This window comes from Pseudopipra pipra, chromosome 6, assembly GCF_036250125.1.
Source record: "Pseudopipra pipra isolate bDixPip1 chromosome 6, bDixPip1.hap1, whole genome shotgun sequence".
Lineage (NCBI taxonomy): Eukaryota > Metazoa > Chordata > Aves > Passeriformes > Pipridae > Pseudopipra > Pseudopipra pipra.
The window spans coordinates 34,704,733-34,729,793 of NC_087554.1; the positions used below are offsets into that span (position 1 = coordinate 34,704,733).

The 25,061-nt window shown below is 35.7% G+C and overlaps 1 long non-coding RNA gene across 1 annotated transcript; it reads right to left on the reverse strand.

Annotated features, from left to right (window-relative positions):
- Positions 1-639: 639 nt before the first annotated feature.
- LOC135415944 (uncharacterized) lies at positions 640-19,941 on the reverse strand. Its single transcript, XR_010431352.1, has 3 exons — positions 15,869-19,941; positions 14,744-14,803; positions 640-6,249 (listed from the first exon to the last, which is right to left on the reverse strand). It is a non-coding gene; the product is annotated as an uncharacterized LOC135415944 (long non-coding RNA).
- Positions 19,942-25,061: the final 5,120 nt, after the last annotated feature.

Below are 25,061 nucleotides of genomic sequence, written 5' to 3' on the forward strand. Positions count from 1 at the left end.
CAGATCTATCTGTATTAATGTAAAAAAAGTCTCTCCCAAGCTGACTGAGATATCAAGCATGAGCATTTACATGTAAGAGAACCTTACCCATTTCTGCCCTCTACATAAGTGAAAGATCAATTTCTTTTACTGGATAAATTAATCCAATTTCTTTCAAACAAATATCCTGCTTTTTAGGGGAAAGGGTATTGGAAACAAAATTAATCCTAATATTAAAATATGCACACTGTACATAGATATATAAAACTGAGTGAAGTTTTTGTGTGTAATACTTGTGTAACAATCAGTAACTTTTTTTCCTAAAAATATCAAGCATATTGTGTCTGTAGTAAGCTTCTCTTCTAAACCCAGTAAGTTTCACTTGCAGCGAATGAGAGCCACTGAATGATTCACATAGTAGAATTTTCCAGGAATGTACAAAAATGATAACAAAGAATAAAATAAAGAATTTTTTGTGAAATTCTCATTGGCAAACAGATGCATTTCAATGCTAAACATAATTTTTTTTTAATTCAGCTAACTGAAATCTGATAAACATGAATTTCTGTATTGTTCTGGTTTCTAATGACTTTGAGCTGAAAGAGAATGAAGTTTTGAATTGCAGTGATCAAAAAATTGATTTCTGGCACACGTGCAAAATTGTTTATTTTCATGGGTGACAATTAGACTCAACACGCACAAATGAGAATACATTTCAATACATTCTCTGTACTGCTTAGGTCATGGAGTCAATCAAACATCAACTGAAACAAAACATTCCATTGGTAAATCAAAGGAATTACCACTGAAATGTCATAGAGGAAAGCTTGGAGTCTTTCCATACTAATGTCTGATTATGTGGAACAATGTCAAGAACTCAATAGAGTGTTTGTCCAACTAGTATTTCTGGCCAATTTGCTTCTCTCAAAAATATTTAAATGTAACTAGAATAATTAACATTTAAGGAAATTCAGCATTTTATAGGATCTAATCTATTATTCATTGTGGAATTTAGAGAGCTTTTATATCAGAGAAGACAGAAAATTCCATACGGTCATTACTAACAGAATGTTATATGGTGATGCAATGTATCAAACTGCCAGAAAAGAACAGCAGACCTTTAGGTTACATCAGAAATGGTACTGAAGGCCTGCCAGTGGTAGATGTGCAGAAAATATTGGCACCATATTTTTTTTCTAGCTGTGGAAGCTGGAATCGAAATATGTAGTTCAACCAGCATGTTCATTCCATCTCAACTGCTATCATCAGCTTTAAGGCATGACTTTCAACTGGTTGCTTCCTTATAAGAATTAGGTTTGCACAAAGATCAAACTGTTGCTTACTTGTTCTTTCTAGCAGTGAGAAGAGACGGGTTGGGATCTCAAAGAATATAATAAAGGTTCACATGGACCACCTTTGTTTGAACTATTATCAGATATGTAGAAGAGGCAGAAGCCATGAGGATGACACAATCAATTATCCACCTATGTTGTTCCAGCTAATTTGATTGTATAAACATAGTGGAACCTGATCAGTGTAGAGAAGCTCTGCATTTCCATCTGTCACTTCATTGCTGGCTGTTGGGACATCTTATTCATAAGAAACATAGACTCTTAAAGAAATCTTGTCCACTAACGTGTTTAATTTTTGGTGAAATTGTCTCCAACTGCTTAAGAAGCCTAATGCTAATGATTCGTGACTGACTACTATCCTAGCTGCTGTCAAGACAAGTGTGGGTAGCCTGCACTGCCATTACAGAAACCCACAAAGATAAATCCTGTGTTTTTAAGCATGTAAATGAACATGGCTGTTTGTAATGTTTTTAGGCTTAGTGTTATTTGCAGCCACAAATAAAGCTGCCTATGTCGTCTCACCCTTCACATCACCATCTTTATGAAGAGGTTTGTGAATCACTAGGGGGATTCTTCAGAAGACCCACGCTTTCAGGCATGAGATTTATTACCCAGTAAGAGTCTTCTATATGCAAAGAATTCTTTCACCTACACTCCCTCACAAGGACATCTGATGAAGGAATGACAATTTTAACCTGCTAAAAGCATTTCCTATTCTAAAAAGGATTTCCTATGCTAAAACCATGCTAAAAGGAATGAAAGAGCTGGCTGTTTCTCCAAGAAAAAGAAGCAATGTTTGGGTTGGGTACTTTTGTGGATGATTTGTGTCATCCAGGGAGATTTGAATGAATCTGGTCCCTTGTATTCAAAATATGTTAATTCATCCTTACCATGAACTGTGTTTAAGCAACTTAGTCTTACAGTTTCTTTTTCCATGTCTTTAACACTCCCTCCAGCTTGGAACTGGTGTTACCCAACCGCTTCCTGTGGCTTGGAACCAGCATCACACTTACTCAACTGGAAGGAACCCCTTCTCCTCAGAATAAACTCCCTTCCCCCTGCCCCTGGCAATGATGTGAGGTGGTATAGAATAACCTCTGGGTCCCAGCCATGTCCCTTCCTGGCTACTGCAAAAAGTAACCCTGTTCCAACCAGAACCAGGACAGTTGCTCTTGGTAGAAAAAAAAAAAAAATCAGTATGATTTGTTCATCTGAGAGTTCTACTCACTAATATATCAAGTCACTTATCTTTCAGCATGATAGGAGGCACAGGTTATTTTTGCTAACTCCATCAAATATAAGAATCTAAAATAACAACTGCTGGAAAACGAGTTTACAAGAGGGCCTGGAATGGTTACTGGGACCATGCAAGTTCAAGCTTTAGAAATCAACTGCATAGATAATTACTTCTGAGAGTGCATTGATGCACAGTGTTTCAAAAGACACTGAGAACTGAGTTCCTTGGAACTGATTTTTATCACTGTTTATTCTTCCTCAAGTAAAGTCATTACTTGTTGGCATAGATAGGGACAAATCCATAATAACAGAAAGTGACTCAAATGGATAGTGAAACAAATAAATATCCTAAGTTAAAATATGGTTATCAGTATTTCAGTTTCTAGAATAAATAAATAGAATAAAATAGAATAAAATAATGTCTTATTAAAAGAATCTCTTTTATGTCTAAAACTGTGTACAAATTCAGGACCAATAATATTTGTACCTGTTAAAAGATAACAGAATGCTATTTCTAATTCTTTTTATGTTTAAATATAGCATTTTTTTCAAGTAAACATTTCATAAGAACCTTTCATGCATGCACTACAGTACATGTCATAGTTGAACTAACATAATGGAGTGCTATGAGCTATTAAATTAATGAGTCATACTGAGGAAGATATACATCAAAGGCTAACGCACTTTCTGATATGCAAGCATGCCTTAGTGTGTTACTTTAGGTGCTCTGGTACATGGAAAGACAAAATCTGCACTAACAATGTTTACTTGTAACACCCCTGTCTCTGGGTGTGGAAGGACTGACATCTACATCACTAGAATTTCTAGTTCAGGTTCAAAGTTGATATAAATTATGGAGAAATTTAGTCACCAGGGAGTTGTTCTAAATAGTTGAATGACAATAGAAGTTACTCTAGCTTTCATGTTTAAATGAGAAGAGAGGTGAAGTTGTGAAAGGAGAAGAAACTAACAGAAATATTATAAAAATAAGTAAAGCTAAGGACTCCAATTTATTTTGTTTCTTGATCTTTATTTTATTGTACACAAATCCTTCTGGATTCTTGACATCTGAACTATGCTGGTTATCATTGACTTCCATTGATTTATTGATGAACTAATTACAGCACCACTTTCATTTTCTCTGTATATGGCCAGAGATGCATAACCTTCTTTGTAATATACAAAACTGATGTCTAATCCTCAGGTTTTTTTAATTGAAACAGTAGCAACAGTCTTGATTCTTACTGATGGGTTTGTTTACACTTGAGGCAAGTGCAGGTGTGAGATCATGCATAATAGTATGTTCACATTCAAGCTGATTTGCAGTAACCAACGAATGGATAAATTGATGTTGAATAAAGGAAGAACAAGACAGACCTTACAGAACGGAACATTTCTAGGAATTGTTGTGATCTGCTACATACATGGTGCATTAAATATTTTCCTCTCTTCATTTCCTATTCCTATATTTTCCTAGTGCTAATATGTGCTATGGCAGATTTGTATAGTGCAAATAACAAAAAGGATTATAGACTGGAGAGTCTATAATCTATCTAATCACAGCTCAGTTGTGCATCTGTTGAGTAGGGTGATGAAGGAAGGATTCATACATTAAGATATTGGGAATCTGAAGATCTGGCTTCTCTTCCTATTTCTTAGGAAGATTTTATACTCAATCTTTGGCATATCATTTTCGGTTTGAATCAATGTCAAAGATAAAGACAATCTTTATTTCTTGGTGCTAGAAGTTGTGTTGTAATGGAGATGGGTAATGGTGATGAAATTGTACCAAGGAGCTGTTTTGCATTTGTAGTGATGTGCTTTGATAACTCCAGATGTCAGAAAGTATAGAAATGTAATGTATTTATTACTAGTGTTTTGTTTCCCATTTTATCATCTGCTAAAGGACATAATTTGTTTTAAGAAAGGCTTTAAAGGATTACAGTGAAAATATATGTTGAAAAAAAATACTAATGCCCATTTCCAGCATATTTCTGATGCCTGAAAGAAGTTTGACAAAGAAAAAATACAGATGTTTTCTTTCATTTTCAGTTTTTTTGTAGAAATACCATGGTGTGATATGATGCATAAATGCTTAATATACAATAGATATTTGAAACTTATTGACTATATGTTTGCATTTACTCTCTATCTTTCCACACGCATAGGAAACAATATGATGATCATTCACAGAGTAAAAGAAAATGGATAAGGTCCATAATAATGTTTCCAGTCTTTATATTTTAAAACTTTTTCAGCTTAAGAAAATACATGGAGTGGCTTAAAAAATCCTTAATTATATTACTCTAAAGCATTTTTAAATTCTCCAGAGCAGGAAATGCAGAATCCTTTATTTCTATGTTGCTGCACCAAAAAACACCTAAAAAACTGATAGATAAAAAAATTATAAATAGAAACATTATCATCACCCCTCTCATAAGGTCTCACCCTCAGTTGCACTTGTAAAACAAAAGAATGGAAAGAAAACTGTATAAAAAGGATGAATTCATAACTCTTAAAAGATATTTTCAAAACGAATATTGAAACATATCTCAAAGACAAAATGTATTGTTTTAGTATGTCATCAAAGCCAAATTCTCTCCTGAAAAATTACTTTAAAGCAATGGTTCATTTTTTGGTAAGACAAATGGTTGAAGAAGCTGTTCATGTACATTTAAGGTATGGCATTTTTGAAGCATCTTTACTGTTACTAAACTTAACAGAAATATTTACTTTAGTGAGAACGATCAACACTAGGCCAGGATTAAATGCTTCAAAACTTCCATTCTTATTATCTGTCTCCATTCTTCCTTATAAATATGTTTTTGAGAATCTAGTTTTCCATTTAGATAAATTAGACTGTGGTAATTACAATTTTCCCATCCTCTGTGACAAATCAACATCTAAAAAATACTCTCGAATATATGAAATTAATATTGTGAAAGGTATGCATGGCTACTTTCGACTTGCTGCATAAAACTGTCTTGCACATGAGTTTTCCACGCATATAACTGCAGTGTAAAAGATGACATTATGAGAAACCTTCTGACAAATTGATTAATAATCTTGAGCTGCTGAAGTTCAGCTGAGTGAGCAATTAAACATTCCAAACAGCAATGAACCTTCAGAGATAATTTATGATAATTTTATGCACAAGAGCTCAGTGGCTTTTTAATTTGATAGCATGTTAGTAGCATAGATTTCTAACAAGGGAGTTTCAGTGCTCCATACATCACTAAGATTACTTAAACATTTCAAATGTGGTTGATGAATGAAGTTTCCTGAGATGTGAAAAGATACAGAAAGTGTCAGGAGGTTGAGATTATTCATCATATCAATTATTGAATGTGGATGCGTTGACATCATACTCCCAGCTCATCTTTTATGGCCATTATAAAGACAGAACAGAAATAACAGACTTGGTGAACTGCAGAACTGTCAGGATATCCAACTTCTTCCCTCTTTTATTCCAGCACTTTGCTGTCACCACACAATTTTAGCATTTCCAGGTGTTTCTTCAAAAGTCATTCATAATAGCAGGAAAACAAGACCCTTTGAAAATCATTGACTAATACCTGGAACATGGCACATGGTGTGATTCTTGGGTTTGTTCTGTGCAGGGCCAGGAAACAGACCTCAATGATCTTTGCGGGCCCCCTCCAACGCAGGATATTTTATGATTCTGTGGAAAACATCCCATACAGATTGAGAGAGAAAAAGGAGGTTAGATAACATAACATGAGTTTACAATTAGTTTACCAGAAATAAAAATACTGTGTCATTTTCTGCTGAAGGAGAGCAGGCTTCCCTTCATTCTTCCACATATTTTTTTTGTCCTTTTTTTTGCTTAAAAAGCTACATTCAAACAGTCAAATATTTTTAACTCCTAGAATATTTCCCATTCATTCTTTTATTTCTTGTTTTGGCAAGTAAAATATAATGTTTTAATCTTGCGTTTCTGACATACTCATGACAATTAGAAACACACTAAGCTAAACTAAAGTAAATAATGCAAAGGGGCTCTTTTTTTTATATGAACAAAGACTCTGCTTTGAACAGAACACTGAAGCACTCAGATACCACATTTAAGAGAACAGAGTTATTTGTTTTTAACACTACTATAATGGTCCTGACAATAAATCATCAATTCAGATATCCAAACAATTATCTTTTCATGCATGCAAAGAATAGAATGCTGGAAAATAAAAGCTAAAATGGGCAAAAATGTGTTGCTAGAAGGAGGACAGAAGTCTGTTACTTAAACTCCTTCAAGTGAAAGGTCATGTCATTTGTATAAAGCAACATACTCCTCAAGCTCAGGAACTACGCGAACAGCTTGGAGAGTGATAGGTGGGAGAGTGGGAGGTTTGCACAGACCTTGTGGCTTCAAATTCAACTTCAGACTAGAACTATTAGTCACAGGCTAATGAAAAGAGTTGTCTGGGCCTTTGTATGTCTTCAACATTATTTGCAGCATTGAGGTTATCTTCCTCGGAAAGCTTTCTTCAGCTGAGTCAAGAGTTAGTTCCAGTCACATCTAAATAAAGAGTATTCTTTTCCTAAAAGGATATCAAAATAAGTCCAAGCACTGATCATGGAGGAAAATTCCCTGGAGAAGAACATAAAGAACTCCAAATTGTGTGTGCAAAAATAACTTGTTATAAAACCCCACAACTTAGAAAATTTGACCTGATTAAAAGGTTAAAAAGCAGATTTGTTTCACCTACAGAATGGATTGAAACAGTGCTCAAACACAAAAAGTTGGTATAAATAGAATAATATTATTGTAACCTCTAGTATACTGCTGCAAAAATTAAATATTAAAAAAGAAATATTGTAATCATCATGTGAATGTAAACCTGGGACAAGGTATCTGGCAGCAAGATGTTGAGAAATTTCTAATAATAGAGTATTTTATCAAAAAGTTACTCAAATAACTTTCATAAATTGAAAGAATATAGAATCATAGAATATTTGGAGTTGGAAGGGACCCACAAGGATCATCAAAGTCCAACTCCCAGCCATGCATAGGAAAGCCACAAGAATCACACCATGTGCCTGAGAATGTTGTCCAAATGCTTCTTGAACTCTGGCAGTCTTGGTGTTGCAACCACTTCCCTGGGGAACCTGTTAGTATCTTCAACCCTCTCTCAGAACTGAGTATTGATCTTGGTAATTTTTCATGATTTCTGCCTCAATTTAATGGCATGCACTATTAATCATTCTGCTGGCTTGCACAATCTTGAAACCTCAGCTCTTCTGGATTATCAAAATGGCACTTGCCTGACTCCCTAGGAACTTCCTCAGGAAATAGCCAGGCTGGTAGGTAGGAAGGAGGCAAAAACTAACCTAAATGTCTTCTTTTCTATGAATCTCTGGTTAACTCTGTCTTCTGAAATAGTCTCTGATTATTATTTTTTTTTTTACTCAAAAGGGTTAAATTTGGTAAGAATACCAGGCAATGATGTAAAATACTCCCATCTATAAAGTTATAGTACTACCACAGAAATAGTTCATATCCTCCTCAGTCCCATGCTCACAAATCTCCATGACAATGCCTTATGGAATGCAAAACAGCCAAATTTGCAGCCAAAATTGCTGCAAATCCAGATTTTATATACGCTTGCATCTTTCATTTTAGTGCACACAAATAGTACCTGGAAGAAAGAAATTATTCACCTGCCAGTCTTTTGACACAGGGATATCAGGACAACATTTTCAGTCAAGTTCCATCAGTACAGTAGTTTACTCTTGATGACATTTCTCTCAGTTACCCAGAAAAAGCTTCAAAACTGGTCTCTCTTCAAAATGTTAGTGAAGAATGGGTGTCTCTAAGACTTTCTGAGAGTCAAATTAGGGAAGACTATTTTTATTCTCACCATCTTTTCTTTTTTTTTTTTTTTTTTAGCTAAAACAATGTGTATGGAGAAAGAATACTTAAAATCTTTTCTCTACAATATGAATTAAAACACTGTTATTAAGAAAATTATAGGAAAAGTGCAATTTTCATCTGAAAATGTGTCCTGACATACGGAAAATAAAAAAAATTAGGAGAAATTAGAAGAATAAATAAAATCTCTAATAGAGAAATGTTAGACCTGCTTTCAGTTGTCATTGCAGCCCTACATACAGAGACTCTTTTGATGCTTTCATAAGGTGCCAATCAATGCTCAAAAGTAGAACTAATTGTTTGTATTCTTGAAGAGAGATATGCAAAACAATTCTGAAGTCCTATTTTACTAATATATGGTAATGAAAATGAAATATTAATAATATAGTCAACAGTACTATAGATATGAAAAGCAATGAATACCTAAAACTTGTACCTATAATACTCTTCTGACAGTAATATTATAGTATGTAGCTTTTGGCAGTTACATTTGTTTTTTTTCAGGCAAAGCTGGCAACAACTCAAAGAAAGAAAACATTGGGCAAACTCCAGCAGCCCTTTCTTAGGCAAGATGTCTATTTAAATGCAAGATTTAACCTACTCTTTAATAGAATAAAAATGGATTATGAATAGGGTATCTTAAACTTCCTGCAAAATAGGATGGTCTCCTTGTTTGCACTATTTAACATTTTGATTTCCCATTCATTGCTGAGGCTGTAATGAGCATCAGTTATTACATGGTGGCTCAGTTCCAACATAAATCATTTAACCTCCCCCTTTTTATTGATTTATATTAGCATTTATTGATGACACTCATTGTCTCTAAAGAGCCTGAGATCTCACATTAATTAAGTTCAAATTAAAACAAACAATGATATACACTACGGATTGTTGAAATATCCTTCAAGGTTCCTTGCCACATGCCTACATTCAGTTTAGACCTCATACCATTGCCATTCTAAAAATTCTAACCAGACAAACCAAATTAAACTGAACAAATAAACACAGCAAAAGAAGAAGACCAGGGCAGGCTGAACATGAGCCATCTGAACATGAGCCAGCAGTGTGCCCAGGTGACAAGAAGGCCAATGGCATCCTGGCCTGTATCAGGAATAGTGTTGCCAGCAGGACCAAGGAAGTGATTCTTCCCCTGTACTCAGGGCTGGTGAGGCCACACCTCAAGTACTGTGTCCAGTTCTTTTAGGAAGGATATTGAGGTGCTGGTGCAGCTCCAGAAAAGTGCAATGAGGCTGGTGAAAGGACTGGAGCACAAGTCCTATGAGGAGCAGCTGACGGAGCTGGGGTTGTGCAGCCTGGAGAAGAGGAGGCTCAGGGGAGACCTCATCACTCTCTACAACTACCTGAAAGGAGGTTGTAGCCAGGTGGGAGTTGGCCTCTTCTCCCAGGCAACCAGCAGTAGGAGAAGAGGGCACGGTCTTAAGTTGTGCCAGGGGAGGTTTAGGTTAGACATTAGGAAGAAGTTCTTCACAGACAGAGGGATTGGGCATTGGAATGGGCTGCCCGGTGAGGGGAGGGAGTCACCATTCCCTGGAGGCGTTTAAGAAAAGACTGGATGGTCTAGTTAACAAGGTGGTTTTTGGTCATAGGTTGAACTTGATGATCTCAGAGCTCTTTTCCAGCCTAGCTGATTCTGTGATTCTCTATTCAGTCTTGAAATTTCTATTGAATGGGTTTAGCAAAATTATAGTGTCGATGTTGTATCAGATGTCGGTCTTTTTTTTTTTTTTTTGCAGTAGTATATATAAGCCTATCTAGCTCAGTAGCATCTTTCTTCTGCAAATATTTTAATCATAGGGAGAACATTACGCTGTATTTTTCTGTTTCCAAGACCTCCAATATTCTTGGATGCACAATAAGTTTGGGTTTTTGTTTCACTCTCAGGAGACCAATTTATAACTTCCTTCCAATACATTCATGTAATTCTAAATCAAATCTGTTGATTTAATCCCACAACTATATTCAATGGTAAATTATAAGCATTCTGTACAATAGCATAAATATGGACCGCTATGAGAATTTTTTCCAAGCAGTGAATGGCAATCTTCACATGCTGCAGGAACAGAAACACAGACTATAGTTATTCTTTGTTAACTAGATCTCTGCTAAACTATTGTTCATCTTGCACAACAACTATCAATATATAAGTATCATAAATATTATATAAATCTAGACTATTACAAAAGTATTATAAATATTATTATAAAAACGATCCTTGAGAGGATTTTTTTAACTCATATAGAACATTTAAAAGTTAATTCAAATTCAAAACTCTCACATCACTGAAGCATTCAGGAACACTTTCTATTAACTTAAACTGAAAACCTCACCTTGATGTATTCTGACAATTTTAAGAAATGTGGGAAGCAGCCACTAACTGGTTTTAAGGCAGCTAAGACTTAAAACACTTGTCTAAAAAATACATCTGACTCTCTTCCCATAAATCTAGTCCTAGTGCTAAGCCTGGGCAGAGATTTGTGTCACAAGACATACTGAAGCCATTGTTGGAAATAGGTGGGAGAGAGTGCCTGTATTAGACAATGGCACTGCTATGGCTTGGCCAACTCTTTGCAATTCCACTCTTTTCATGGGTTTCACATGTTTTGCTCCTCCTATAGCCCTAACCATAAGTGTAGGTGGACACTTCTGTAGTGAAACATGCAGAAGACTCTTGTGAAAAAGATGCAATTGGGAGAATTTTCACAGAAGACCCCACTTTACTTCCTCGATCTTTTTGCAGCACTGCTCTTCCTATGGGTCTTGTATCTCTCTCAGGGAACAATGGAACAATAAAGGCAGTTGCTCCTTAGCAGAGAAAGGAGAATTTTGAAGACAAGCATCACAGCATGGCAGGCAAAAGCCATGGCCTCACCCACACAAGGGCTTAGTCCTGTCAGGAATTCAGCCCATGGGTTAGGGTCAGAGTCCAGATCAACAGGGCACAATCCCAGCATGGCTACAGAGTAGCTCAGTGCAGTCCATGCACAAGCCAAATGTGAGAACCTCTACTTAATGCAGTGGCCAGTGGGGGAGATGGGAATCCCTCCTGCAGTTTCTTCCAGCTCTTCCTTGGAGAATTGCAAGGTCAGTTGCGGCTTCTGAAACAGGTCTCACCTGTCACAGCTATTCTCCCAAGAGGAGGGAGGATTGTTCTCCTAACTGACCCTAAGCCTTGAAGGAAAATTCTGCCACAGGATATACTGAAGCCCCAGAGGAAAGTCTGAATTGGGAAGATTTCTCATAGCAGCCCACGTTTTGCTTTGCCCTTTCCAAGGTCACCAGCTTTCTCTTTCTCCCTAACCTAAACCTAGTTTTAACCATGGTCTCAGAGCTTTCAGTACACTTTTCACTAAATATTTCTGCTAGTCCTTGAAAAGTAACTATTCTCTTAAAAAGACATAACTAAATAAAAGACTCCAGCTTTCCTTACCTACATTATATTTTATTATTGTTTTAAATAAAATATAATCTATGTATATGGTTTCTGTGTGTCATGTGTGATCTTTATTTCCTGGTAGGTTATGCTGTACTTCCATCATTGTTTTACCCTCAAAGTGATCTGTACAGCGTTCTTTATGAGATCTCAGTTTTCAGAATAGCACAGGTTTCCTGCTGTGATTCAGTAGTTTCATGCAAAGACCATAATATTGATCTGATTATTTTAACTGCTTCTGCACAATACTGAGGTAGTTAGTGTAAAATAGTTGTTCAGTTGTATAAACCAAGTTGTATATTTCTAATTTGGATTTTGCAACCTCTATGTAAACTTTATTTTAGGCTTACATGTTTGTCTTTATCATGATGCTTCTTTAATCAGTTATTCTGATTATTTTACTTATCCTTGTAAATAATTTCTAACCAGTAAGTTATTCTGTTTTTAGTCCAGGAAGAGGGACATTATAAACCTGATTAAAAGCCATGGAAGTTAAACAAAAATTCCAGCATTAGGACCAATTAGAAACTATCAGTTTACTATGCCATTTTTTTTTTGCAATGCTGCTAATTGACCCCAAATCATTCACTTGGACATTTTGTTACGCCATGTGAAGGAATTGAATTTTGCTGTCTAATTGCTGTTGGTTTACTAAGTGACAAGGTATTGTTTCAGTGATAAATACCCTGATAGAATAAAACTTAACGCATTACACAAATACTTCTCTGAATTTTATTTTTAGTTTCAGCACACACCTTAATGCCAGTGAAGTTTGATTGCCTCAGTGTCTGCAGAAATGAACACAAAGGAACTGGGAATACTTCTGAATCCAGCTCATTTTAAAACTGACATGACGAAAGTACAGATAGCTTTTTGTACTACCAATCACCTCTAAATATTATGATTTTTTTCCTCAGTAAGGACTGGCATGAGGTTACAGATTTACAGCCTCAAGAAACATAGCTTCTATTTTGAAATTCTGGTTAAACACTTTAAACACCTGAGTAGTCTTACTCAGATTGATAATTCAACTGACTTCACTTTGAACTCATGACTACCCTTCTGAGTAAAGTTTTGCAAGTACAAGCACTGTCAAAACAACCTTGCATTTGTGTTTCTGAAACAGTTTACCACCTAATTTTACCTTTTAAATGCTAAAGGAAAACTTAGTGAAATTATTAATTTTCAATAAAAAACTTAAGCAAATGTCTTTGTTATCTCTTTGAACAAATAGATATATTCTATAGTATATTTATTCTGGACTTCGGTAAAGCCTTTGACACAGTCCCCCACAACATCCTTCTCTCTAAATTGGAGAGGCATGGATTTGATAAGTGGACCATTAGATGGATAAGGAAGTGGTTGGACGGTCACATCCAGAGGGCAGTGGTCAATTGCTCACAGTCCCAGTGAACATCAGTGACAAGTGGTATCCCTAAATTGGGACCAGTGTTATTTAATGTCTTCATTAATGACATAGATGAAATGATTGAGAGTACCCTCAGCAAATTTGCAGATGACACCAAGCTGAGAGGTGCAGTTGCCACACCTGAAGGACGTGATGCCATCCAGAGGGACCTGGACAAGCTTGAGAAATGGGCCATGGGAATCTCATGAGGTTTAATAAGAACAAAAGGGAAACATTACACCCGTTAATGACATAGACAATGGGACTGAGTGCACCTTCAGCAAGTTTACAGGTGACAGCTGCAAACATGAGTGGTGTGGTTGACACACCTAAAAGATGTGATGCCATCCAGAAGGACCTGGAAAAGCTGAAGAAATGGGCCCATGGAACATCATGAAGTTCAGCAAGACCAAGTGACAGGTGCTGCACCTGGATTGGAGCAACAGGCTGGGGGATGAACAGATCGAGAGCAGCCCTGCTGAGAAGGACTTGGGGATACAGGTGGATGAGAGGCTGGACATGAACTGGCAATGTGCACTTGCTGCCCAGGTTGTCCAGAGAAGTTGTGGATGCCCCAACCCTGGAAGCGTTCCTGGTCTGACTAGATGGAGCTCTGAGCAATCTGATCTAGTGAAAGGCACACTGGTCCATGGCAGGGGGTTTGGAACTAGATGATCTTTAAGGTCCCTTCTAACACAGGCCATTCTATGATTCTAGGCTAACACAGATATAATTAATTTTACAATGTATTTTTACATAGAATACAAACAGAACTACAGAAAAATATAGGATATACAGACTACAACAGTTCTGTAATTGCTAAGATTACTGAGCAGAGAATGACAGAAATTCTCAAATCATTCTTTTGAAAGCCCAGGTGAATACATGAAACAAAGCATATTACTTTGATATATTCTTGATGTGAGGGAGAAGAAAAACACATGGATATCAGTAATGAAACTTCTCTTAAGCTCACTTGTTTTGGGATCACATCCTAAATAGTAAAATTTTAATTAAAAAGGTGTGAGAGAATTTTTTGCTTCATTTGGGATGCGGAACAGAGCAATCAAAAAGAAAAAAAAAGGCAACCAGAAAAGAAGAAGAAAATCAAGCTATTTCTCTGTTAGTGAACAGAATAGAGTGATTTGAGAATGGACCTGATGGAGGATGAAGGGAGAAATTGTACAATGTACTTATGGAAAGGAAAAAAAATGTTAAAGAGACATTAAGGACAATTTCGTTCGGTCCCTGCTATAAGAATCTGAGACATAGACTGATGTTCACAGACAAAGTTCAAAAATATTTAATTATCACATACCTATCCAGACTTCATCGTCAGAGAAGATAGTGACACCAACACTATGCACACATATAAACCCATATCTATTAGTAATACTCAAATATTTTTCATACTGTGTTTCTGCTACCTGTATTCAGTTGACATCTTGTGAGATGCACGAGCTGGGACTCAGACCCCCAAAAGGCACCTGTTTGGAAGACAGACATACAGTGGTTACCTCGGCAACTGACACAAATGAAAGTTCTCAGAAGAGATTTTTTTCTCACATAGTTGTTTTTTCTGCTCGTAGTCTTCATTCTTATGTATACATAGATTCAGGCTACAAACTTTACCAATCAAAGTACAGCTGCAATGTTTCAACTCTGACTTTTATTATTTTCTGCTTTCCAGCAGCTTATGATGAGCATTTGCTCATGAATGGAGAAACTGGTACCTATCTGATAGAGCCTGATGCTCCACCAGAAATATACAAACCTCTGCTGAAACTTTACAGATCATTTACATGAAATTTTGAAGAAGGAAAAAGGTTTACATTACTAGTGAAGAGATGCCTATACACATTTGCACATGAAGAACTGCCTAAATCAGAACCCCAAATTGAATCTTACCAAATATTTTGACTAAACATATATGTACATGCATGCTTAATAGTAAAAAATATATTATTATTTATTAGAGTCAAAGTACTTTATAATTGTTAAGTATTAGCATCTCTATTTCATAGGCACAGAGAATGACCCCAAATCTGTAATATAAGTTATGCTGCTTAAAATTTCCTCATTTTGGAACCAGTCTCATTTGGAATAAATTTTGCATCTTACAAATTGCTGTCTTATTACAGCAAAAATTTATTACTCATGTGAAAATATCATATAAGCAGTGTGTTGTAGAAGTGGATTGTATATCTTATCATGTATAAATACTACTCTAATCAGAAATTATTAGATAGAAGAAATTATGCTTCATCAAAAGTCCAACAAGGGACAAATTTGGAAGGTCACTTTTTCATTTAACCTCCTACAGTTCCTTCTTCCAGATTAGTTCATGTTTGATTGGTTGGACATGATTATGCTCTTTATCACATTTAAAAAAACCCGAAGCTATCTCATTTTCACTGATATAGTAATTGGTCTAAAAGCAAATCAAAAAGCCATTGCATTTATTTGGTGATCTTACTGTGTCCTCAGTGAGCGAAGAATCACTTTACATGATACCCATTTCTTCTGTTTTATTCCCCAAGCAGAAATAATACCTTGAGGCACTAGTGGACTTTTCAGTTCTGGGAGGGTCTTGCATTCATATTTCTGAACCACAATCAGGAGCTTTTTTGTGTGCCTTCTCCTCTGGGCTGCTGATACTGGTAGCTAATGGTGCTAGTGGACCTCATCCTATTGTGAGACATTAAAACATTATCTCCCACAAACTCTTATATAAGACCATTGAGAGTGTAAACTGGGGCCTGTTGTATTAGAAGAAAGTTTCCTTCATTTTAGGTTTTCTACTTCTGCAGTTTCTAATGGTTCATTGTACTAATCAGGATACATTTTTTTTTCTGTCAGTATAGGTGAAAACATAGAAAAAGGAATACTGTCTTCCTTATAAGTGAGCACTATTTGCAATGGAAAATACCAGAAATGCAAAACTGTTTTCAAAGTACTTGAGCTTGAAATAACAAGTATTTGATAGGGTTGCTCTGCAACTATTCATTTTGTTTTGAATTCTTAGTTCTCTTCCTGTCTCCTTCTGTCTTAAATTTTTTTAAAAGTATTCATCACTAAATTGTAAACCTGGCCTCTCTAGTGTTCCTGCTCTGTTTTAGTTTCCAGTACAATAACTACACTATTTCACAGTAAGGTTAAATGTGAAGGATAGGTAATAATTTGTCACTGTTTCAAGCAGAATTCAGGGACAATTGTGATTTAGGCTTCCAACTTTAAAATGTGATGTATAATTGACATTTTGATACTTCGAGGCCATGGTGTATTCTCACACTTCCATGAAAAAAAACCCAACTTGCTGACACAATCAGGAAACAGATGGTGACAAAGATCTTGCATTTAAAATGCCAATCATTATGCTTTACTTGCATATTATCATCTCATTCATGAGGCCACTATATGAAGGAATTTTGCTATGCCTCTACAAATCAATCAAGAAGTCTTTTAGTATTTTTTTAAAATATAATTTAGGTCTTTCTTATTCTTTCTATGTTTCATTATATTTGGGGTGAAGTGTTTATGCAAATTTATTACACATGAAAAAATGCTTTGACAATACTGAGGCTAGAATAGATGTCAGCAATGAAACATTCACTATAGATAGCTTCAACAGAGAGACCAAGAAATGACTTGGCAACTGAAGTATCTGCATTTTCTGTACTTTGCTGTGGTCCTTAATCCAAAGGCAGTGACATAGTAAGACACTATGAAGGATGATGTTGAGTAGGAGGATGGATTTGGTAATGTGACCTCATATCTACTAGAACCTGGACTTCAGTCAAAATTTCTGCTCAAGAAAACCACAGATGGCAGATTACCAATATATTTCAGTTAGAGTTAGCACTAGATTTAAAATCAGTGAGTATTTGACCCAAGCAAACCTTTTTAGCTCTGAAAATAGGCATTTTCCTTGAGAGTATCTGACAGAGTCCCTTCATACAGGAGTGAATTCATCCTCTCACAAACTGGGCAAGGACTCTTCTTGGACAGCCTGAGGTCCTCTGAAGATGTTTTAACCCATTATTGCAAGTGGTGAGCAAGGGTTCTTTCATCTTATTTCTATTTTACCATGTCCAGACAAAGCTTCTTCCTTCATAAGTACCAATTCCCTCTTCATATTTAGAGGGAGTTGGGATATAGTTAGCATGATTTTTTTTTCTGTCTCACTCCTACTGTCTATCTGTAGGTTCCCTATATTCTAAAATGTAAATATTTCCATTTAAAGAAGTAAAAAATATTTCTGTTTCTTTGCAAAAGGATCAACACTAGCAAGAGGACACAGCATGTGTCTTAAAAGTGCGTTGTTACTTGGGATTAAACATGCATCTGACCTGGTTATAGTTAGGTAATTATTCAAAAACATATATTTCTCCTGAAAATGTTCTATCCCTGGAAGTGTTCAAAAAAACGCGGATGTGGCACTTGGGGTTATGGCTTAGTAGTGAACATGATGGTGCTCGGTTAATGATTGGACTTGATGATCTTAGAGCTCTTTTCCAACCTTAGTGATTCTATGAAGTGAATCGAAACATACACTGACTTTCCATAAAAGGAATTTTATGCCATTGTTCACCACAGTCCAATGCCATTTCAGGCACCATACTCTTCAGCAGTTATTTCCATGAGACAAGTCTCATAGAGGCAAGGTGGTCTTAGGTGCATGAAAAGTGAGCCTGTGTTTCTTTCAAATGTGTCACAACGCAGAGTTTATGGTAGCCTTTCAGCACATAAGTGTTTCTTTCCCCCTTTAATTTTTCTTAAACTTCAGTAATTTCAGACTACTTGCAACGTACTTCATTAGACCAGATCTTCACTGACTTAGAACTGGGAGTTCTGTCATCCTTATGTTGTTCTATTCCTCTCATTGTATGGTATTATTCATTTAGCTTGTCTAAGCAGGCTTGTGGTTTACAAAACCAGAAATCCTCAAAGTTGCAATTCTGTGTTCCTTTTAAATTGGTTAAGAAAAAAAAAATACTAAAAAACCCCACCAAACCCAATACAGCATTGTGTAACAGTTAGGCTGCTCTTAAACACAGGGTCAGATTTATTATTTGTTTTATTACTTATCAAAGAGAGTGGCTTACACACCTTGCATTATCTAGACAGCAGTCTCTTGGGATGTTAAAAGTCAGGGTTACATCAGCTCTTGACTTTATCCAGGCTCTATGTTGTATAATGTCAGTGTAGCACAGCATTTCCTCTTTGTTCTGAGGGAACTTGATTCATAATGAGTCCATCTAGAGTGTACTCAGATTGTGATAAAGAGCTTTACACAGAGGCTCCTATTTTAGCGAAACAGGTGTTGGCTTTGATTAGAGAAAAATTACATCGTCCAAGAGAAAGGACAAAAAAAAAGCAAAGGGAAAGGAAGGCAAAAATAGAAAAAAATGGCAACCAGACACAAATACATTTGCACATATAAAGCTGTTCTAATGAAAGCCAAATTGATTTGACATTCAGTGGCAGTTTGAAGCCAAAAAAAGCAAAGCAGCCTACAAAAGGCCCAGCTCATTGTTTATGGAGTGTCATACTTCATCATTTGTGAGACCAGTAACAGTGATGGGAAGACCTTTAAAAGCAGGGAGTTTGCTCAGAATGGCTGTGTGGATACCGCTGATGTCAGATCCAATAGAATGATTGTGAGCTATTTCCTGAATTGAAATCATGTTTGTCAGATGAGGTAGATGTTTTCTACAGATTATATCTTTGACAATTGAATTTAGTACATTGTTAGAATTCTTGGCTGATTTCTGCTAGGCAAACACAGCCACAATACTTACCTTTTGGTACTGATCATCGAACTGCCCTGAAGAAAAATCCAAAGAAGAGAAAAAATTATATAACACGCAAATGCAGCTTCCAGTACACAAAAATTAATCTCTATGAAAAAGAACTTTGTACAAAATCATGTAAATTAATGTAGGCACCCTTTCATCATGTTTATTTTCATAGATTACTTTGCAAATATTATTACAAACAAAATTTTGTACATTTTCATTAGAATAATGGACCCCTATTACTTGCAGACTGCAGAATATATTTCGTCCATCTCTGTTTTCAGTTAGAACACCTAGTGAGGAGTGACATGTTTATCAGATGTTGGTGAATGCCAACATGAATTAAATAAGCCTTCAGAAATAGTGAGATACTATAGACTCGTACAGGAAAGGATATGTGTGGGAAGTAGTCTCTCTCTTTCTGCCTTCTAGCTATGATCTCAATCTAGATATCACAATATTGATATTAAATTCTGATACCAATGTTTCTGTTTAGATTTCACTAGAAAATCTGTTTCTTCATTGGGGAAAAAAATCAGGAATTTCAGCCTCCTGGATCTCAATTCCCTAATGACTCATTGAAATACAAATAGACAGTGATCTCAAACTAGCAAGTCATTAATCACAAGGCACATATAGTATCTAGTGTGGCCTTGAAACTCAAAAAGCACTGTCAAGGTGAGCAAACTTATTATGGATGGCACAAGTGTAGACAAAAAAATTAAGAGAGACAAGATACATGTGGGTAGGTCTAAGCGCATAAATGAAACATTTTATTTCATTCACATTGAAAACAAAAATCAGTTTAACTTCTGTGTGTGTGTGTGTGTGTGCAAACCTTCCATTCTGTTTCATGGAAATGTCTGAATCTGTGAGTTTATTAGCATGACCACCCACCACAATAAATAGATTAGTAGGTCAAAATGTTTAAATATTCACAAAAAGCCAAAATTATGACTATATTAAATATTGTACTCTGTGACATATGAAAACGGTGTACATTGTTTGTTAATTATGTATGCAGATATAATTCCTGCTGTGTTAGCTTTGCATTGTAAATCATATGATTTAGTTTCTTTTGTCATATATAGGAGAATTATAAACAATGCTGGAATAAATTACAAATTTGGAATATTGCAAGATAGGTTTCTAAATTCACTTTGTGATAGTATCTAATGATTCAAGGCCATATCTATTCTACCACATCCTTGACTTCAGTTTGCAGGGGAAACAGGGTTGCTCTGTGTCTAACAACCACCAGTTTAATAGTCAGTCTGGAGTCCTCCACTGATGGCAATTAATTCTATTGAATTACATACTTTAGTGCAGACAGCATGATAAGCCCTTCAACAAGTGTATTTCACTTTCCTCAGGCTGTAAGTGTTCTCATGGATAATTGTGTTGTGAAAAAAGTAAACAGGAAATCAGTTAGTGAAGACTGAAGAAATGCATTGCTACCAAATTTTGTTAAAACATTTAAAATGTTACCTTTTAGGATTCAGTGTCAGAATTATAACACCACAGAAGTGAATGCAAGCAATTTACATTTTCCTTAGAGCTATTGTTTCACACTGTCTGAAGATTCAGGCTATGTCTTTCACTGCTGAGAAATGATGTATTTTACATCAAGCAATATAAACTTTATAAATTAGTGAAAACAAGGAAGAGGCAAATTTCACTTTAATGTAGCTAGTCAAGGTAAACCTTAGGCCCACATCTGCCATTATATTGACAAAATATAAGGGGATATCACATGGTGTTAACAATGAAAATATGGCATTTTCAAAAGATCATTGTATTAATTACTTATGAACTTGCTGTTCATATTGGAATATTCTCTCCACAGTTCTACGCTCACAAAGTCTGAAAATACCTTACAGTTTGGTTTTGCATTTCCTTTCAAGTCTGTGAAAAGTGATAGTTTTTATTTGAAATTTTTCCAAAAAGAGTTAACCAAGGTAAGTAGGCTCAATGTATAAACTTACGCATGATACTAAAAAGAAATATATTAAGAATTAAATTTTCTTGGTAAAATATTACAACTAATTGTTTTGTTAGTTACAGACAAAATATTTTTTTTTCACTTAGTCCCTTTCTGTTTTCTGTGCTATATCAAGACCAAATATTATTTGTGGAAAACATTCATAAGTTATCTTATGAGAGAAGAAGAGTGAATATATTAAGTTTCTAGTCTGGTCATGGAAAATTTATATAACAAAAAAGAGACGTTGACAAAACAGTTTTTCATGTTGAACTTTCCTACCAGACAACCGGTATCATAAGCTGGAAAACTGTTCTCAAATAGCAGATTTAGGAACTGCTTAGTTCATCAAGGACAACTGATTTGGATGTGTAATTACCACATATGAAACAGTTGTTTCATCTAGCAAAAGAGCTGAGCAAGTCGCTAACAACTGAAGATAAACTAAGAAATAAATATTTTAGTTTTATTTTGTTTTTCTAACGCTGAGGGTGATTAACTTCTGGAACAAATTAACTCAGCAAGTGGTAATTTCTCCATTGCCTATATTATCTGCAACAGAAATGGATTTTTTTCCCCCATGAAAGACCTGCTTGACTAATCCAAAGCTGACATAAAATCTGTTTCTGGAGATAAAGATGTGGGAACTCCCCTTTTCTGATAACTTATACTAAGTGTGTGATACTTGCATAGCACTTCCTTGCAAGTAAAGTTTGGATGGTTTAGGTAAATGGCTCCTGAGTGGTGCCTGACACAAGTTAGGCAGAAAAAAGACATTAGATAAATGTCAGCCTTAGATAAGGCTCAGAAAAAAGACATTAGATAAAATTTTATATGCTTGTTTTTTATGGAGATCTAATAGTCTGGATACCCTAGGGATTTCTTTAGTCTTAAAATTGCTAAGTTTCTATTAGCATCTTTAGGACATACAAGTACACTCAAGAAACAGAATTACATCCTATAGGAGCGAAAATATTCCTTTGCTCAATTCCAAAAGTGGTTCTTTAGATTTTTAGCCCTTCAACACGGTCAGTCTTTTCTGCAGTATTGTAGCAAAAATAATTTTAACTACATTCTTTTTATGTCCAGTGACCACAATCTGTTTACACACAGCTAAGTATGACTGTACCATATTTTATTCCATTTATCTAGCTTCAGCTTAGTAAATTCCAGCCCACTACTCCTTTTACAGCTCAGTAGAGTCATTGAGCCTGCTCAAGTGCCGCTAAACACATTCTGAAGACTGGGATAAAAAGGTATACTGAAAGCTTCATTGATACAGGTATTCTTTACTGCTGATGGAAAAAAGACTATAGGATGGCATTAAAAAACAAGGTAGGGTTTACTCTTAGGTAACTAAGAGAATTGATACTGGACCTGTAAACGGGACAGGTTAAACACTGAAACTCAGATAAGAGCAAGCAGTTATACACATTTTCAGCATAAACCTTCAGTGTAAAAAAATCTCTTTTCAAGGAAGTGTAGCTGCTGACTACAAGCCCTACTCCTCACAGGCTGGTTATTATTTAAAGAGAAAATTTTCTCCTGCTTGGTAATCTAGTAATTATTTGAAGAGGAAGGAAAGAAAGACAAGAGGACTTATCCTGGAAGAAAACCAAAACTCAAGTTCCTCTTCCTTGTCTTTCCTCTAACAGTAGGGATCAGTGAGAAGAGGTATTTTATTCCTGGCCCTGCCTATGCAAAGATGAGTAATATTCTCAGATCTATGAAAGCCCAAAACATAGAACAAAGAGAAAACAACTCTGCACTTTTATCCAAATCAGCAGCAGAAACTAGTCAACAACTGGGTTTTAGTTAATCATTTTATTGGTAAATAAAAACCAAATGAAAACCAAACACAAATACCATCAAATTAGATAAGGCCGTTTGTGGTGCTAAAAAAAGTAAACCAGTGTGGTTTTACTTCACAACACCCTCCCCCAACATCTTTGCTCCACTGCTTTATTCCAGCCCATGAAGTAAGAGTATGTATATGTAGAAAGAGAGTAGTTCAGTAAAAAGCTGTTTTCTTATGCAATTACTCTTTTATTGTAGAACTACACTAAAAAAACATAAAATAAAAAATACAGCAGTTTTGCAGCAGGTATTGTATAAGCAAGTGTACCTTTATTTTCCACGTACTATTTGCAAAAGCAAATTGAGTGTTTTTTGGTCAACTGTGAAATGCCATTTGTAAATGGTTCATTGGCGTTTCTTTTCCCCTCTAATTTATTGCAAGTTTGGTTTTGTTTATGAAAATAGATTTGATCAGCGTAAGTGTTCACTCATTCAGCGATATTCAGCAGGTTTTATTCACTTTTATACATAATTGCATTTTCACTCTTGGAAACTCATTTACATAATCTCCGTATGGTCATTTCACAGTAACTGTTTGTGGCTCTGGTAATGCTAGCTAATAATTACCTTAAGCTATCTGAGAATACCCCACTACACATTGAATATACAGTTATTTCTTAATATTCAAACTGTAGATCGAAAGCCTTCTGACTAGTCCAATGCTATGAAATGTCAAGCTGTTACCAACAACAAAGACTGTGCCTCTGCTTCTCAGCTCCTGCAGTGAAGCCAAAAATGCCAGTGTTTACTTAAAGAAGGGGAGAAAAACCCCTCTCCTTCCTCTATACTTGGTCCTGTGGCTATTGGAGTGAATAGTAGTTTTTTGTCATTGATTTCAGTGGGAATTAAATCTGCCTCTCTCATCCCTTTTATGCTGCCCTCTGCATTTCTGGCAAATATTACACAATAATTGTCATACAACTACACTTTCTGTAGCTGAGATCCTGCTTAAATTCCTCATCTACTGACTTAGGTTAGGTTTCCCACCATCTTTTATGCAGAGTCATGATGTACATGTCTGTGTATCTAAACACATAATCTCACTAGAAAAATAAGAGAGGAAACAAGAATTTTCCGTTGGAACTTCTGTAGGCCAAAACCTGCAGGTATTTTTACAACAGCATCCCAGCTTCCCTGAGCTTTGGTGAATGCTTTCCAGCATTACTGTGGCACGAGATAGCTTACAATGAGAGTTTGAATTGAATGACTATGGAAAGGGGCAAAGGCAGATTATGAAAGGCAGGACTTTCCTCCCATTCCTCCATAGCAATTGAATTTAAAAATGCCACTGACTTTAATCACCAGTTACAGGGTATTGAATCATACAGGGTTTTAGAATTTGGCAGAAGAGGTGAAAAATTTCTGAATGGGGATAAAAGAAAACACAGAAAAGCCTATATACACTGCAGGGGAAAAAAACCTTGTTTGATATTTGACAGAATACACAGAAATAACATTTGGATAATGATTAAATAATACTGAGAAAGTCTACTGTGCAAACAAGGAATTTCTCAGGGTTGTGTATGTGTGTGCTATTTAATTGTTTTGGATTTTTGGTTCAGATTTCTTTTCAAAAAGAATGATGTGCTCTAAAAAGAGAGGACAAGCTTGGTTCAGTTATAGCTTTCATATAATTACTACAAACTAATGCAAATTAGACTCTAGGTCTGCTCAATGTACATTTCTGTGCTTGCCAAATTATGTTTGGCAGTGTGGTCAAGCAATAACAGATGCACACTGTGCCTAGTTTTCTCGGGCTGTTCAATAATTAGGAGGGCCATGTATTATAATAAACCACATCCCCTTGGCTGAGATTTGGATGCAAATTGCACACTAATTCACTTTCAAGTTTTTGGAAGCATACCAAAATACATGAAAATTAGGGAAATATACTATTTACTTCATGAAATGTGTTTAAAACTAAATAAAGCTCATTTGTAAGCAATGTTCATCTATTCCATCCTTGTAAAAAAATTAACGAGTTCCTTTTCCTTTACACTATTTAGTTCAGCAGCTAATGTGACACCTCTGCAATGTTCATGGCATCTCTATTATTTTTGCACTGAGACAGTACAATATAAAAGACAGTTACTCTGCTTTGTATTTCTC